An 18,585-nucleotide genomic window follows, 5' to 3' on the forward strand; every position below is an offset into this window, starting at 1 on the left:
AATATAAATTATTATAAAGAAGTAGAGGCATGCGTTGAAGCCAGTGATCAGACACACAAAATGCCAGTTGCTCCAAAGGAGGCAAAATGCAGGTAAAAAGGGGAGAAGGCAAGAAGACATTGAACACCAGGAGAGCACCCAGATGAATATTCACAAAATGAAGACTAGGCTTATTGGGAGAAAAATGAAAGATTAGTTTCAGGAAGGAGGGTAAATTGAACAAAGATTGCTCTATAAGGACCAAAGTGGACACCTCTGAGACAGCTCAAAAAAGAGCAGCCACTTTCTGTGTTCTAGTCTGAACTAATTAAGGTGAAACAGTAGCACAGGAACAATCAAAATATCACCTTTATTGCCAATAAAAAGTTGTTTTCCAAACCTTTTTTTAATCCTCAGGGCATATATGGAAAATGATAATATTTTTATGGAAATTGAGGTGAGCAGGTGAGGCCCTTGCAAAGTCCCTTTCATGCCCCATAGTAACGTACACTTCCCACACATTCGGGGAATCTTGAAACCCTCTTGCTGCTGATGCAGGTGGTCTCATTATTTTCTAAACACAGCACCCAAGTCTAGGCTAAGGAATGTGGCAAGACCTTCTCTAAAAGGTTATTTGCATGGGTAAACACTCACAGTGAACTTGGGAAAACTGGGACTCGCGCTGACTACCCCTGGACCTTGACAAGTAACTGTCAGAGCACAGGAGTGAACGAACAGGGTTAAATGATTTGTCAGGTATCTTGATGTCTTTCTTTGGAAAATTCACACTCTTGTGTTGCTTCCCAAGGATGGGTAGGTGAGAACCAAAGAAAAAAACAAATCAGGAATTATGACATTAATTTCAAGATATTCTCTACAAAATCTTCATCTGAAAAATTCCCATGTACAACTTGTACTGTTCCCATGGTCATGTGTGAAGTATACACGCATTTTATCCCACATGGACCTGAATACAAAGCTAGGGACCTGTGATGTTGTTCCCAGGAAATTTGGGAAGCTCAGAAATTCAGGTCACTATCTCAGCGTTCCAGGGCTGATTCCACCAGCAGCCAGTGAAAGAATCCGCAGCGCTTGCCCAGCCTCGCGGGTGGGGAGACATGTATGAAATGGGGAGTTGCTACTCACAGGTGTAAGGTTGCAGTCCTGCAAGATGAATACGTTCTAGAGATGTGCTGTACAGCACTGAGCCTATAGTTAAAAATATTGCATTATACTCTTAAAAAATCTGTTAAGAGGGTATATCTCAAGCATTCTTACCACAATAAAATAAAAATAAAAGGATAGAGAGATGCTGATATTTGCTTAAATAAGCTTAAATATTTCCTTGATTTTGCTCCCATTTATGCCGCAGGTTAGTTCTTTTTTTAAACCACAATGCTGAGACACTTCTGAAAAAAGTGGGGAGAATGGAAACAATTGAAATAGAAACGTATTAGGTGACAGAGTATTACTGAGAACTAAAACTGCACCTTCAACAAATGAGTGTCTTGGTGATAGAAGCCAGACTTTCACCAGCCGCTTTTATTCCCTGTCTTTGCATCCAAGATCTTTTGGAGAAAAAAGTCTTAAGTTTCTGTTTCCCAGAGGCTAGAGTGCCCACGAGAGCATCACCATTCCCATGAGGAAAAAAAATCTGCTCTTCAGCGTGTCTACTGAAAATGAGTTGAGAGCTATATAGCAGTTTGTTACTATAAAATACTGGAGTTTATAGAAAATTTACTTTCAATTAACTCAGTGTTAAATCTATATCGATACCAAACCCACTCATCTGCGCTTCCTCCCTGGGAATACGAAGGGCTGCAGTTTGAGCCTGACTGGCACCCTGTATGGTGCACACGCACCGCCTTCCGTTTGCACAGGTGACATCCCTGTCACTCTCCAGTTGCATTCCTGTTTAGTTGTGCTGATTATAAACAACCGTAAAGATACTTCACTTTCTTTGGAAAGTAAAGGGGGAGGGTTACCAAAATCTGAGTAAATCAATAAGTTCATATAAATGCAGCGTGATGTGAGTGTTTTTTTAAAAGGAATTTTTGTAAGGAAAAACATGGTGACTCATTGGGCTAGTTGATCTTGGGCTTCAAGGAGGTGAATGCATGTCACACAAGCACTGACGAAAGCTAGTCTGGAGGGAGAGGCCCCAAGGATCTGGGGTGAGGAGAGAACTGCCTGCGTGACAGACTTGCCAGGTATGTTCCACGAATCACTAGCTCCACCAAATGATCGTGGAAGTTGCAGATCATAAAGGGCGTGTGGGTGCACTGGTTTGTGAATTGCTAAATGAAACTAAGTTAAATGAGTTTCTTTAATATCATAATTTTCAGACTCTTGAGCATACTAAGGTATATTATGAATCTCCATACAGACTATAATATATAATATTTCTCAAACTTATTTGACTTTAGGACCCCTCCCCCCTTTTTTAAAGTATCCATCAAAACCAACATTCGGCAGAATATAATTTGGGAAGTGCAATACAAAGAAATGGGGAGAAGTTAACAATGATAACAACTAATTTGGACCTCACAGTTTATAAAGTGCTTCCACATTTATTAGCTCTTTTGCTCCTTAGGCCAAACAACTTTATAGGGGGAAAATAGTTCAAGGACCTTAAGTGGCTTCCCGAAATATGTACAGTGATAAGAAGGAAGAGTTTTGACTTGGCTCTAGGTCCTCTGACTTTAGTTCTAGTGTCATTTTACTGCACTATGCTTGAGTGAGGACATCACAACTTTTGTTTCAGTGTCTGCCAAGGGATAGTCCTGAATCCTATTTCTCAGTGGTGGTGTATTTAGCACTTTCTGTACCAGAGAAAGTTCCATGACTCATATGTCACCAGCCTCTGTCTTCTTCTTCACTAATGAACCTTCCTTTTTTTTCATTTCAGGATATTATGGGGATACAAACATTTTGGTTACATGTCATGACTTTGCCACACCCAAACCATGATTTGAGATGTGCCCTTTCCCTCCTACAACTCTCACTGCATCCATTAGTTGTGAACTTACCCAACCCCAACCCCCCAATTCCCAAAGACTATTACTACCCTGTGAGCACCTTAGTGTTGATCGGTCAGTGCCAGTTTGATGGTGCATACATGTGGTGCCTATTCTTCCATTCTTGTGATACCTCACTTTGGAGGATGGGCTCAAGCTCTATCCAGGAAAATATAAAAGGTGCTCGATCACCATCATTTTTTATAATTCCATTGTATACATATGCCATATTTTATTAATCCACTCTTGGATTGATGGGCACTTGGTTTGTTTCTACATCCTTGCAATAGTGAATTGTGCTGTCGTAAACATTCGAGTGCAGATGTCTTTATTATAGAATGTCTTTTGTTCCTTTGGGTAGATGCCTAATAGTGCTATTGCTGGATCACATGGTATTTCTATTTTTAGCTCTTTGAGGTATCTCCAAGTTCTTTTCCACAGAGGTTGCACTAATTTGTAGTCTCACCAGCAATGTAAGAGTGTTCCTATCTCTCCACATCCTCGCCAGCATTTGTTGTTTGGGGATTTTTTTCATAAAGGTCAATCTCACTGGGGTTAGGTGATACCTCATTGTGATTTTGATTTGCATTTCCCTAATGATTAGAGATGTTGAGCATTTTTTTTATATGTTTGCTGGCCACTATTCTGTCTTGTTTTGAAAAGTTTCTGTTCATGTCTTTGCCCATTTATTTATGGGGTTGTTTAAGTTTTTCTTGTTGATGTTTTTGAGTTCTAGATAGATTCTTGTTATTAGCCCTTTATCGGATGTGTAGAGAGCAAATATTTTCTCCCATTCTGTAGGCTGTCTATTCGTTCTAATGGTAGTTTCCTTGGCTGTGCAAAAGCTTTTTACTTTGATCAGGTCCCATTTATTTATTTTTGTTGCTGTGGTGATTGCTTTGGGGGTCTTGTTCAAAAATTCTTTGCCTAGGCTGATGTCTGAAAGGGTCTTCCCTACATTTTCTTGTAGGATTCTTGAGGTTTCATGCTTTAGGTTTAAGTCTGTCATCCATCATGAATTAATTTTTGTAAGAAGTGAGAGTCGGGGGATCCAGTTTCAATCTTCCGAATGTAGTTATCCCCAAGGATTCAACCAAGAGACTCCTGGAATTGGTAAATGAATTCAGTAAAGTCTCAGGATACAAAATCAATACACACAAATCAGAGGCATTCATATACTCCAATAACAGTCAAGCTGAAATTCAAATAAAAATCACAATACCTTTTACAATAGCCTCAAAGAAAATTAAATATCTAGGACTATATTTAATAAGAGATGTGAGAGACATATACAGGGAGAACTATGAAACACTAAGAAAAGAAATTGTAGAAGATGTACACAGATGGAAAAATCTCCCTTGCTCATGGAGTGGCAGAATCAACATTGTTAAAATATACATACTACCTAAAGTGATCTACAGAATTAATGCAGTCCTATCAAAGTACCATCATAATTCTTTACACATCTAGAAAAAATAATTCTATACTTTGTATGGAACCAGAGAAGACCTCGTATAGCCAAAGAAATCTTAAGCAAAAAGAATAAACTGGGAGATATCAGTCTACCAGACTTCAAGCTGTACTACAAGGCTATAGTAACTAAAACAGCATGTCACCGGCACAAGAACAGAGATACAGACCTTTGGAACAGGACTGAGAGTCCAGAGATGAAACTATCCGCATATGGTCATCTAATCTTTGACAAAGCAGACAAAAATATACGCTGGAGAAAAGAATCTCTTCCCTTTTTATTGTTCCATCTTTGCCAGATGTACCAGAAGAGATAAATGACATACTCAAAGGAGGTCATGATAGAAATTTTATGAAGAGATTTACAAAATGAGGAGTGAAATATGGGAAACCAAAAGAGTATTGTCAGTCTCCCAGAGGCTGGTGATAGCTAGCAGCTCTTACCTCAACGCCTGGAAAGGCAAAGAGGTGATCAGTCACCTGCCCTGGGGAAGAGGAGCTGCCTAGAGGGGTCTCCCACAAAGGGAAGCAGTCAAGTTGTGGTGAAACAGAATGGAGAGAACTGGTAGAATAAGTATTCTGATGTTACTCTCCTTGCACTTTCTGATCACTTGCTAGTCCCTAAATTAGCCAAAATCAACAGGAAGCCAAAGGGCAAGGGATCTTCTTGATGTAGTCCACATAAGTTAGCCTCCCAGATTGCAGAACAGGATGGTGTAGAAGGACACAACCTGGATCTACAGGAAAAAGGAACGTATCCAGCATCCCAGGCAAAGGTTGTCAAACTCTGCTAACAGTATGAAATGGGTGGGCCTTCGAGATTTAATGGCCATCCCTAAGGTAAGCAGGGGAGAAAGTCACCAGGAAAAATCCAGAAGCCATTTTGCTCAGCATGTCCAGGAATGATAATTCTCCATGGTATCTTAGTTAAACAACTTCAGTCTCATATGAAGTGCTCCTCAGAGTGACTTTCCTTTTCAGCTAGAGGTAGAAGTAGCCATCACCGAGTATGTAACATTACCTGGTTCTCATCACCTACTGAGTGTATTTCTTCCTACTAGAAAAGTGATATCTGACATTCAACTGAGCCACAGACCCCTTGTCAAGGTCCAGCTGTACCTCACATGGGAGAGATTTAGATTATCCTGGCATCAATGCAGCACTGAGTAAATTTGCTACCAGTTTCTCCAGATGTTGTACTCAAGGTCAGGTACTGCTTAATTTATTAGTTTTCTGTCTTTCTGAGCTTCAATATCCAGCTCTTGAGAACCAGCTTCCTGTCATTCATTACCCTATGCCCTCTCATAGCAGAAAGAAACAGGCAGGAGGTAGAAAGAATGAGAGAGAAAGAATAACCCAATGATCAAATTCTACTTCTTACAGAATTGGGGCTTAATTTGTAAGTTTTCTAGATGTTCATATTTTGTAAGTTTCAGAATTAATTCAAGAAAAATCCCCATATTAATATCAAAAGGTTATTAGTAACATATAGAATCTATAAAATAGTTTAAGTAATAAAAAAATGGTACTTTGACATTGTCATCCCCAAGTTCTGTTGACCTACTCTCTACAATATTTCAAGAAATTCAATCTGTAACTTTCTTTTGAGATTTTCAGATGTCTCACAAGAGTATATAATGGTTGAAATAACCAGGTAACGTACAGATACATTTCAGAGACTTGTTGAACCCAAGGAACATGTTTGATCGAGGCTGATGCTGCCTGAATCCTCTTTTAGAATCCTGACCAAGTGTGCATGCTTTCATTTCACTACTTGTACTTAAAATGGGCTTCAATCTAGGACGACTGCTATATAAATAAATGCTGAGCCTTCACCAACACTTCACATAAGAAAGGATCCTTATTTGTTTTCCCAAACAATGATTCAAAGATTTCCAAATGTGTATAATAGGGTTTCTTCCTTTTGCTCCAGTTTCAAAACTACACCATCCTCAGTGCCCCAGCCAGAACTCTGAACCTCACATCAGGTAACTGTCTAATGCCTGTGGTCTTCCCAATTCTGGTGGTGAAAGATGAAACCCTCCTCAGGCCAGAGCCAGGGATATTCAGGGTACTAATTTCATAACCTTGGCTTACTGGTACTAATTTCATAACTTGGTTCCCTGGCAACCACCAGTTCTTCCAGTGTTACAGTGGCTAACAAATTAGAAGCAGCAAAGTAGCAGGCTTTTAGAAGCAAGCACACTGGAAGTGACAAGTGTCAGAAAGAGAAGCAACAGAAGGTACGCTAACTGGAAATAGCGGGCAGCCATGGCCAGTAAGTGTTGGCTGCACAGCCCTCAGTTCCACCATCATCCCTGAGGGCATCGCTATATTTGAGTCATACCAATGGCCCTGAGTCATCAAGAAAAGATTAACTTATGTCAAGAATATTCTGTTTAGTAAGGAAAATTAGTTTGCAATATATTTTAGAAAGATTTCCATCAAAATGATTATATGTATGGGGTATATTGAAATCACTAAGCTTCAGCTATCTGGAAAATTCACCTAATGGGAACATTTAATAGTAGAAAATGCTGAATATAAAAGTTTTTGATTTATGTAAGGTTATTTCTTCTTAGGAACCCAAGGTGGGTGCTGGGAGGTGCCTTGATTGCTTACTGGCAAGACAGATGTTAATGCCTCTTGTTCTAAGAGGGAGTTTGCCTGGGCTTTCCCCATCACGGGGGTGGAGTGAACAGGCACCGTTGGCACATTGAAGGGGGAATGGACAGAAAAGGAAGCATATATTTTTAACAAGTGGGAATTTTAGCATATAAGTGATGAGAAGAGAATAGTTGAAAAAACAACCTGTTATAGTAACTGATTGTATCCTCAGTTTTTCCTCACTTCCCTGCCTCCTGCCTCCCTTCCTCACTTGTAAGAACCTACTTTCCTTTCCAAAATCACTACTGATTCCAGAAGTTGAGCTTCTTAAACATAATTTCACCTTTCTTATTATCAACCTGTGGGTTGGTAGGAAACTGGTTTCTCTCTCTCTTTCCCCTGTCTCTCTCTTTCTCCCCCCAACATCATTCTCTCCGTGCCTCATTTTAAAAAATGTGTTTGGATAAAAATTAGGGCAGGGATGAATCTGAGCTCACTCTTCTTATTGTGGGCTCTATAGGTTTCAAACTCTGAGGTGGTGTCAGTGTAGGAGAGTGTGTAGAGTAGGGTGCTGGGGGCTAAGTCCCGACAGCAGATTTGTGGTTCTGTACCAGGGCAGGGGCTTCTTTCACTCTGGTATCTCTTTGGCCATGTTTTTAATTCTTGACTGAGTATGTCAATTATTTTAGAATATTTAGGAAATAAAGCTAAACACTGAAAAATGGCAAGATTAATAGTATTTCTTTAAAATGAAAGAAAAAGCAATCTATATCTGCAATCTGATATAATGAACAGCATTATATCAGAGGATCTGGTCAGTGCAAAGTGAAAAGTAAAAAGTATAAAAATGATTGGAATAGAAGAAATAGAACTGTTATAATTCTCAAATGCTATGACAGTCTAAATAGAAAGCCAAAAATAATCTACAGGTAAATTTATTAAAATTAATACAAAATTATCAGTGTTGGCTAATATGGTCAAAAGTCAACAGTTAGAATATGTGATCTTCAGGGGCAGACATAAGCCCATTTCCAATGAAATCATAAAATATAATTTTCTTAGAAAAAAGTGATGTTCAAAACATGTACAAGGCTTTTGTGGAAATAAGTAAGAGGATAAAATGGAAAGACATTAAAGAAGACCTAAAAAATTGAGAGACATACATTACTCATAATAGAAGACTTAGTAAAACTAACTTTTTTCAAAATGGAATTCCAATTTTAAAAATCACAACAAAAGTATTTTCACAGAATTGGATAAGCTTATTATAAAATTCATCTAGATGGACAAGGAACCAAGCATTGCTAAAGTATCCTTGAAATATAAGAATCATGCAAGAGACTTCCCCCCAACAAATATCAAGAATTATTTTTTAACTATTAAGGCAGCGTAGGATTCATAAAAGCTTAGACTAATCAACCAACAGAACAGAATGGAGAACCTATAACAGCCACGCATGAATGAAAACCTGAGGTATGAGGGAGTTGGCATAGCAGATAAATGAGAAAATAATGGTCTATTTAGTACTTGTGACAATTGTATATACTTAAAGGGAAAAATATATCTTCTTTCCTCATATCATGGAGAAAAATTACTTCCAGATGGATGAAAGATTTAAATGAAAACAAAAGACGTGCAAAGGGAGAGATGCATAGAGATTTTTCAAAAGTAGGGTGATGTTTTATTTCTTAAACTTTGTGGTGGGTGGGAATGTATATGTGCATCTTCGTGTTTCTCTTTAAATAAAACGTCGCATACACACAGGCACACACACAGAGTCATACCTCATTTCATTGCACTTCGCTTTATTATGCTGTGCAGATATGACACTTTTACAAATCCAAGGTTGTGGCAACCCTGTCTCAAGCAAGTCTACAGCCACCATTTTTCCTACGGCATGTGTCACATTTTGGTCATTCTCACAATATATTAATATCAAAAATTTTCATTAATAGTGTATCTGTTATGGTGATCTTTTGGATCTGTGATCTTTGATGTTACTAGGATAATTTTGGGGGCACCACAGACTGTGCCCATACACGATGGCAAACTTACCTGATAAATGTTGTGTGCTGTGACTGCCCCACCAACCTGCCGTTCTCCCATATCTCTGCCTCTCCTTGGCCCTCCTTACTCCCTGGGGCACAGCAATGTTGAAGTTAGGCCCATAAGTAATCCTACATGGCCTCTAAGTGTTCAAGTGAAAGGAAGAGTTATATGTCTCTCACTTTAAATCAAAAGCTAGAAATGATTAAGCTTAGTGAGGTGGACATGTTGAAAGCCAAGGGTGACTGAAAGCCAGGCCTCTTGCACCAGTTAGCCAAGTTTTGAATGCAAAGGAAAAGTTCTTGAAGAAAACTTAGAGTGCTACTCCAGTGAACACATATGATAAGAAAGTAAAACAGCCTTATTGCTAATATGGAGAAAATTTTAGTGGTTTGTGTGGAAAATCAAATCATTGTATTCCCTTAAGCCAAAGCCTAATTCAAAGAAAGGGCAGCTCTCTTCAATTCTCTGAAAGCTGAGAGAGGTGAGGAAGCTGCAGAAGAAAATCTGGGAGCCACCAGAAGTCATGAGGTTTAAGGCAAGAAGCCATCTCTATGACATGAAAGTGTGAAGTGAAGCAGCCAGTGCTGATATAGAAGGTGTATCAGGTTATCCAGAAGATCTGGCTAAGATCATTGATGGAGGTGGCTACTCTAAACAATAGCTTTTCAATGTATTAAATAGATGAAACAGACTTCTATTTGAAGAAGATGCCATCTATGGCTTTCCATAACTAGAGAGGAGAAGTCAATACGTGGCTTCAAAGCTTCAAAGGACAAGCTGACTCTCTTATTGGGGGCTAATGCAGCTTTAAGTGACTTTAAATGGAAGCCAATGACCATTTACCATTCCCAAAATCCTAGGACCCTAAAGACTTATGCTAAATCTACTCTGCCTGTGCTGTATAAATTGAACAACCAAGCCTGGATAACAGCACATCTATTTACAGCATGGCTTACTGAATATTTTAAGCCTTCTGTTGAGACATACTTCTCAGAAAAAAAAAGATTCCTTTCAAAATATTATTGCTCTTTGACAATGTACCTAGTCACACAAGAGCTCTGATGGACTTGTATGAAAACATTAATGTTTTCTTGGCTGCTGACACAACATCCAATCTGCAGCCAGTCATTTAGACTTTCAAGTCTTATGATTTAAGAAATATATTTTGTAAGACTATAGCTGCCATACATAGTGATTCCTCTGATGGATTAGCTAAAGTAAATTGAAAACCTTCAGGAAAAGATTCACCACTCTAGATGTCTTTAAGAACATTCATGATTCAGGGGAGGAAGTCAAAATACCAACATTAATAGGAGTTTGGAACAAATTGATTTTAATCTTCATGGATAACTTTTATGGTTCAAGACTTCAGTGGAAAGAAGTAATGGATAAGAAGGTGCTTTTTATGGATGAGCAAAGAAAATGCCTTTATGAGAAGGATTCTGTTCCAGGTAAAGATGCTGTGAACATTGTTGAAATGACAATGAAGGATTGGAAATATTCCATAAACTTAGTCAACAAAGTAGCAGCAAGGATTGAGAGGATTGAGTTCAATTTTGAAAAATGCTCTACTGTGGGTAATGCTATGAGGCAGCATTTCATGCTACGGAGAAATCTTTCACGAAAGGAAGAGTCAGTGATGTGGCAAACTTCATGGTTGTCTTATTTTTAGAAATTTCCACAGCCACCTCCACCTTCAGCCACCACCACCCTGATCACTCCGCAGCCACCAACATTGAGACAAGACTAGCAAAAAGATTATGACTTGCTGAAGTCTCAGATAATTGTTAGCAGTTTTTAAGCAATAGGATTTTTTTACATTAAGAGTAAATAGACAACCTACACAATAGGAGAAAATATTTGCAAACTATACATCCAGTAAAGGGTGAATATCCAGAATCTACAAAGAACTCAAACATATCAGCAAGAAAAAAACCAAAGAAACCCATTAAAAATGGGCAAAAGACATGCACACAAGTTTTTCAAAAGAAGAAAAACAAATGGCCAAGAAACATATGAAAAAATGCTCAATGTCACTAATCATCAGGGAAATGCAAATTAAAACCACAATAAGCTATCACTTTACCCCTGTCAGAATGGCCATTGTTAAAATGTCAAAAAACAATAGATGCTGGTGTGGATAAAGAGAGAAAGTAACACTTATACACTGTTGGTGGGACTGCAAATTAGTACAATCTCTGTGGAAAGCAGTATGGAGATTCCTCAAAGAAATAAATGTAGACTTACCATTCAACCCAGTAATCCCACTACGGGGTATTAACCCAAAGGAAAAGAAGTAATTTTATTAAAAAGACACCTGCACCTGAATGTTTATTGCAGCACAATTCAAAATTGCAAAGATGTGGAATCAACCTAAGTGCCCACCAATTCATGAGTGGATTAACCAAATGTGGTATATGTACACTATGGAGTACTACTCAACCATAAAAAGGAATAAATTAATGTCTTTTGCAGCAATTTGGATGGAACTGGAGACCATTATCCTAAGTGAAGTATCCCAGGAATGGAAAAACAAACATCACATGTACTGTCTAATAATTTGGAACTAATTGATGGGCACACTTGGGCACAGAGAGAAGTAAAAGTCATTGGAAATCAAGAAGGGGAAATGGGGGAGGAGGGGAGGTGTAAGAACAGGTACAATAAACACTATCTGGGTTATGGTCACAATAATTCTCTGACTTAAGCATTATAAAAGCTATCCATGTAACAAAAATATTTGAACACTCTTAATATTTTGAAATAAAAAATTAAGATACATACATTTTTTTAAGACATCATGCTAATGCAAACTCAATCTATAGTATAGGGCAAACATAACTTTTACAAGCACTGAGAAACCAAAAGTTTGTATGACTCACATTCTTTCTATATTTGCTTTATTGCAGTGGTCTAGAACTGAATCTGTAATATCTGTGATTTATGCCTCTGTGTGTGTTTGTATGTATATATGTGTGTATATATATAATATATGTATGGATATTTATGTGTGTGTATATACACACATATAATTACGTATATACTTATATATGCAATATATTCACATATATACATATGCATGCATATGCATACACATACATTTTTATATATGATATAATTCAATATAAAAATGTAAAATTTGTATAGATATATGTGTTGATATTTACATATTTAAAATCTCATTTATTTGGGTTTCTATACGAGACACAAATAAGTGAAAACTCCCAATTTGCTTTTATATCTTATGTTAGCAACTCTGTTTGCTGGAAAATATTAAATAAGTGTTATAGAGTTCCACCATTTCTGCAGTTTCTATAAGCCAAGCTAAAGCCTGAAAGCATTCTTTCTAAATCCATTCATTTATCCTTTCATTCAACATGAAATAACCTGGTGAATGCTCATCACGCGACAAGACGATCGATGAATGACGAGTGAGCCCCATCCGTGTGCAGCCTAATGTCTGGCCTTCTGTGTGGGGTTGTCTGCTAGCACTCCACCCCCAGATCCATTTTGTCTCTCTTCCTTGTCCCATTTTGTGTCCTGAGATGCTAACCTTTACAAACGCTCTATCTTAGTCTCTCTTATCTTCCAGCTTCTGGTGGAGTTGGCCAATGAATTGCGCTGGTGGAAGAATGGGTGGCTGCAGGAGAGAGCACTTATCCCCTCCTTTTATTCTTTCCCTGCCTTGCCAAGGTGTTGGCAGCTGCCATCTCCCCAGACGCTGCAACACTTGGTAGATGGCTCATAATAGCTCCAGCTGTCACCAGGTTTTGGCATCACGGTTCCCTCCTTTTCCTCTTTCAAGACAGAGTGATAGTAGCTTTCCACTCTTCCTAGTCCTGGGTGCTTTGTCATGCCTTCTTGGTAATGTTATTTCTTCTCTCTCTTCAGCTAAACACTTGTGAGTGTGCCAGCTACTTACAATCTGTGATAAGTACGACCAACAAGGTGTGTACCTGACATACATTAAGTATTCTTCCTATTTTCTTGGTCTCCCCTGCCTCACATGCTCAGCATTTCCATGTCACAGAAAATGCCACAGCTCACTGATTCCAGGTGGGTCCAGATGGTTCTATCTTTTGATGCCTCCAGGCACGCGCCCTGGGTCTCTGGCTCCTCTTGCAACTTCCAGAACTCAGGTCTACTGCACAAGGCAGGGCGTGGGGCTCATTTCCTGAATTCATGCCAAGAGGCTACATGGCATAAACCAGAAATGCAAAGAATTAGCTTCCCCGTGAGGCAAACATGGACCAATGGGAGAGAGGAGATGGGAGGAAACAGGGCAGAGACCTTCTCTTCTCTGACCCCTTTGATGCCTAGCTAGTTCTGGGATGTTCACTGTGTGTGTGCCAGCTGCCTCTCCTCCCTCTCATGAAACAGGGAAGCCGTGGTTGGTGAGGAACACATCTCCTTGAATCTACTTTACTTTCCTTTTCTCTCCCTCTCACTGCCCTGGGATGCTGTGGCAAATAATAACAGGGAGCTTTCCTTGGATACCCTGGTTCAGGTAGATCTCTTTGAGGAAGTTACATTTCAACTGAAACCCGATGGATAAGAAGTAAGTCATATGAGCAGTAACTTGACCATGGAGAAGAGCAATAATCATGTTTTCAAGCAGGAAAGACTAAGCCTGAGGAACAGCTGGGAGGCCAGTGTGAGTGAAGGGAGACAAGGAGAGGGGAGGGAGACGACGTTGGACAAGCAGACGGGGTGATGAGGCCATAGTATAGATTTTAAATTTAGTCCAAGTGCAATAGGTGACGTAGGAAGTCCTTGGACAAGTCTAAGCAGGAAATGGTCATGATCTGATCTGCATTTTAAAACCCCATTCCGGCTATGGCCTCCGGTGGGACAGCAGCTGAACTGAGGAAATGGATTGGAAACATGAACACGAAGATTGTGGTACTTACCTGGAGTGGTGGGAGAGACCAAGGAGAGAAGTGGAGGAATAAAAGCCAAGATATCCAGGTTATAAACTGGATATGGACACTGAGAAAAATAGAAATGTAGAGTCTGACACCTAGGCTTTTGGATTAGTAAATCTATAAATGATGATGTGCTACTTACTGAAAGAGCAGCATTTTGGCAAAAGTCTAGGTGGTGGAGTAACTGGAAATACAGGGTTTCATTTTTTAACATGTCAGGCTTATGGTGCATCAAAGTAGAGACATCAAGTCACAGTTAGAAGGACAGGGTTGGCCGGGCGCGGTGGCTTACGCCTGTAATCCTAGCACTCTGGGAGGCCAAGGCGGGTGGATCGCTCGAGGTCAGGAGTTCGAGACCAGCCTGAGCAAGAGTGAGACCCCATCTCTACTAAAAATAGAAAGAAATTATATGGACAACTAAAATATATATATACAAAAAATTAGCCGGGCATGGTGGCGCATGCCTGTAGTCCCAGCTACTCGGGAGGCTGAGGCAGTAGGATCGCTTAAGCCCAGGAGTTTGAGGTTGCTGTGAGCTAGACTGATGCCACGGCACTCACTCTAGCCCGGGCAACAGAGTGAGACTCTGTCTCAAAAAAAAAAAAAAAAAAAAAAAAAAGAAGGACAGGGTTGCAGAGCAGGATCATTGGAGGCATCATCATACGGTTGGTATTAAAAGTCATGGGGAAGGATTATATCACCTAAGACGTAATCATGGAAAGGAAACAAAGTCCAGCTCACACCAGGCTATGCCCTGCAGAACAGGAGAAGGTGGTAAAAAGAGAGTTGAAGGAGGCAGGGCCAGGGAGGTCACGGGAGGCTGTGCGCTCACTGCGATTGAGAAGAGAGTGCTTCAAACCGGGAGTGACCCACTGAGCTGACGCTGTGGCCCTGTAGAGTCAGATGGAGACCAGGAATCTTCCATTCGATTTGACTCCATGGAAGTCACTGATGGCAGAAAGCAACAGAGTTAGCAGAGTGGCAAGACCAACAGACAAAGTGGACTGAGGAAAGAGTAAAAGACAGCACGAAAGTATCATTTCGCATGCAACAGTTGGCAAAAATTAAACAGACAAGTAACACCAAGTGCTGTTAAGGTTGTGAGGAAACAGGCATGCTCTTATACTTCAGGGGACTTTGTAAATTAGAAAATCCGTTTGTGGAAAGTAATTTGGCAACACAGGAGTGAAGAGAGCAGAGGACGCCTATCGTTATGATCTAGCTACTTTACTTCTTAGCATTTGCTCTGGAGAAGCTCATCTACGGGCACAGGTGAGATATGCACGGGTGTTCACTGAAACCGGTGATGACAGAGACTGCGGGGAGATGGTCCACCGTCCGTCCATGGGGAATGGCTACAGTGAGCTTATTCAGACCATGCTATGATACAGATCACCAGTGAAACACAAGGAAGTGATCTATGTCAGCGTGGATGAATTTCAAAACAAAATTGTGAATGAAAAGAGAGTTGCCAAACAATTGTGTACAATTAACAATAATTATTAATATTAATTAATGACAATTACATCAGTATGATACCACCATTATGTAAATTTTAAAATATGGCACAGTATTTAAAAATTTGTGGATATATATGTATACAGAAAAATGAAATAAGAAAATGCTTATAGGAAGGATACACATCAACTTCAGGAAAATGGTTACCTGTAGAGAGAGGAGGGCATAAACAGCAGCACAGGCCTTTAGTTACTGCTGTAGTACTTCAATTCTTACAATAAAATGAGTGACTTCTGAGGAAATAGTGCAAAATGTTAATATCGTTCTTTAAATCTTGGTAGCGTTTACTTGAATGTTTATTATATTATTTTTTGCAGTTTTCTGTACGCTTGAAATATTTCTTGTCATTTTTTAAAATAAGTAATAATTGAGGAAGTGGAAAACGTGAGTCTAGAGAATTCCCAGAGCTCGTCTCATCCAGCCCTCCAACTTTCAGCGCCGTCCGTGTGCTGGGGGCTGCGGTGTGGTGTTTCCAACCCGGACTCCCCCCTGCGTGGCGGGCCGGGAAGTACACACAGCCGTCTGTTCACATCTGCACCTGGGGATCCAGTCGACATCCCGGACTTCATTTAGCCTAACAAGGTTTTGATTCCCTGAGATTTTCCCCTGCAAAGCCTGCTCCTTCTTCATGTTCTCAGCTCTGTAACCAACCCCACTAGTCACCCAGTTTCTCTGCCCCAAACCTGGGTTTCATTCATAATTCCTCTTCCCCTAGCAGCCCTGCATCCACGCTGGCAGCAAGTCTTTGGTTTTAGCTTAAAATATATGTCCCATATGTATCACTTCCCACCACTTCAGCTGTTACCGCCAGAGTCCAAACCACCGCCCTCTCCTCCTGCTCTGTTGCAAGTAACGACTAATGGGTTTTGCTTTTCTTATTCTTTCCCTCTCTAGTTCAACAGTAGCCTTGTTATCTTCTAAAATGTGAACCATATAATGCCCCTATCCTGTTAAAACTCACGCTTGAAACCAAATGCAGCTTCCTTCCCGCGGCCTCCATGAAACTAGAGGCATTTTTACATTTCATGGAACCTCAGATCCCTGTTTGTTGGATGAATAAAGGAAGGGGAAAGGCTCGCTGAGGGAGGAGGATTTGAGTCGGTGGAGGGCGAGGGGCACAGGAGGCAGAGCCAGCCTTGGGCAGGAGGTGAGGAATTCCTCCGGCGTGACAAGGGGGGGAGGGCGGAGGACAGGAGGGTGGCTTTGGTGGGAGGAAGCAGAGGAGTCCCTGGGTGATGGTCGTCATCGCCTCAGTAAGCCCAGTGGCATCATTTCCTCGTACTGTTTAACCCCTCGAGTGCAGCCACAGAAAAGATGGGGCGTGGCTGGTGATGAGCAGGGTGTTACCGCAGGGCGACAGAGGAAGTGGGGAAGAGGGTGGGGCCTGTATATAGTGACTGCATCTCAGGATGGATCATGAGATCCAAGCTGGGCACAGAGAGGAGTGAAGACTGGAGGGAGGTCAGGGCTGGTGAGAAATTGGCAGTGTTCACGGTGGGAGATTTAGATGTGCCATGGATTGCAGCAGACCGAGCATGCGCGAAAGGGACACTTGGCATGGGGATTCCAAAGGCGGAACACCAATGTGATATTGTGAAATATATATTTGGCCTTCAACCAGTTCCTGCCATGCAATTCCCAAAATCTTTAGACTCTTCAAATTGATATCTTTTTGTATGGTAATAATTGACTGATGGCCGGCCATCCCTAGGTCGCTTCAGGATGGAGGCTGGTCCCTGGAGAGGCCAAGGCAGGATTAGAGGGTCAAGACTTTCAACTCCCCCTCCGCCCCTCAGGAGGGAGAGGGGCTTAGCTGATCATCAACGGCCTATGGCTTAATCAATCCTACTTACATACTTACTTACATAATGAAGCCTCCATAAAAAAACCCAAAAGCACGGGGCTCAGAGAGCCTCCTGGCAGCTGAACAAGTGGAGTTTCCTGGGGGCGGCGCACCCTCCCCATGCCTTGCCCTGCGCATCTCTTCTTCTGTATCCTTTATAATACCCGTTTTAATAAACAGGTCAACAGCGTGTTTCCCTGAGTGCTGTGAGCTGCTCTAGCAAGTCAACCAAGCCTGAAGAGGCGGTTGCGGGAGCGCCGGCGCGATGCAGTCGGGCAGAAGTGCTGGAGGCCCGGACTGGGACTGGTGTCCAAAGGGAGAGCCGGTCTCGTGGGCCTGAGCAGTCAGCCGGGAGATGCCAGGCTGTCTCCAGGTGGATCGTGTCCGAGCTGAGTGGACGGACACCCTGCTGTCGCTGGCCGGGGGACCGATTGCTTGTTTGGTGTGTGAGGAACACTCGCCCCACCCCCCAACCCACACACGTTGGTCACAGAAGTCCTTTGTGTTGATTGTTGGTGAGAGAACAGAAAAAGCACTTTGAGTTTGGGTGTGAGTTTTTCCTTCAGAACCAGCAACCAGGAGATGGGATGGCTGAAGAAGGTGTAGAATAAGGTCATTGAAAAAGAAGGGATTAGAATACTGATTTTTATGCAAGAACAATTGCAGGTGTTGAGTGTTGAGGGAAAAAAATGAAGTCTTCAGAAATATGGAGGAGGGTGCTAAAATATACACAGGAGAGGTGATGCCACTAACACAAAGGTCTGTTTGCTCATTCATTTGTTTTAGGAGGACATAGGGAAGGGAGACATCTAGAAATGCCATCACAGGTGAGGATTATACTGAGTCTGTTTCCAGGCATGAAGGAACAGAATCTAGCAGATAAGCGATCTCTCTTTGAAGGTGGCAGGAGAAGCATTATCCTCAGGTAATCATTATACAGTGTATACATATATCAAATCATCACATATACAACCTTTGTCAATTAAATAGTTCTTGAAAAATAAACATATAGTGGAGGTTTTCCTGTCCTGTCCTGTCCATTCCAGCTATAACTGGTAACAGTTAGTCAATGTTTTTATACCTTGGAACAGAGTTTCTGTTTTACTCAGTATTTTCTCTATAGTTTTGTTTCACATTTTGAGGATCAAAAAAAAAAGTCTTCTATTTTTTCACAGGC

This window comes from Eulemur rufifrons, chromosome 6 (assembly GCF_041146395.1).
Source record: "Eulemur rufifrons isolate Redbay chromosome 6, OSU_ERuf_1, whole genome shotgun sequence".
Lineage (NCBI taxonomy): Eukaryota > Metazoa > Chordata > Mammalia > Primates > Lemuridae > Eulemur > Eulemur rufifrons.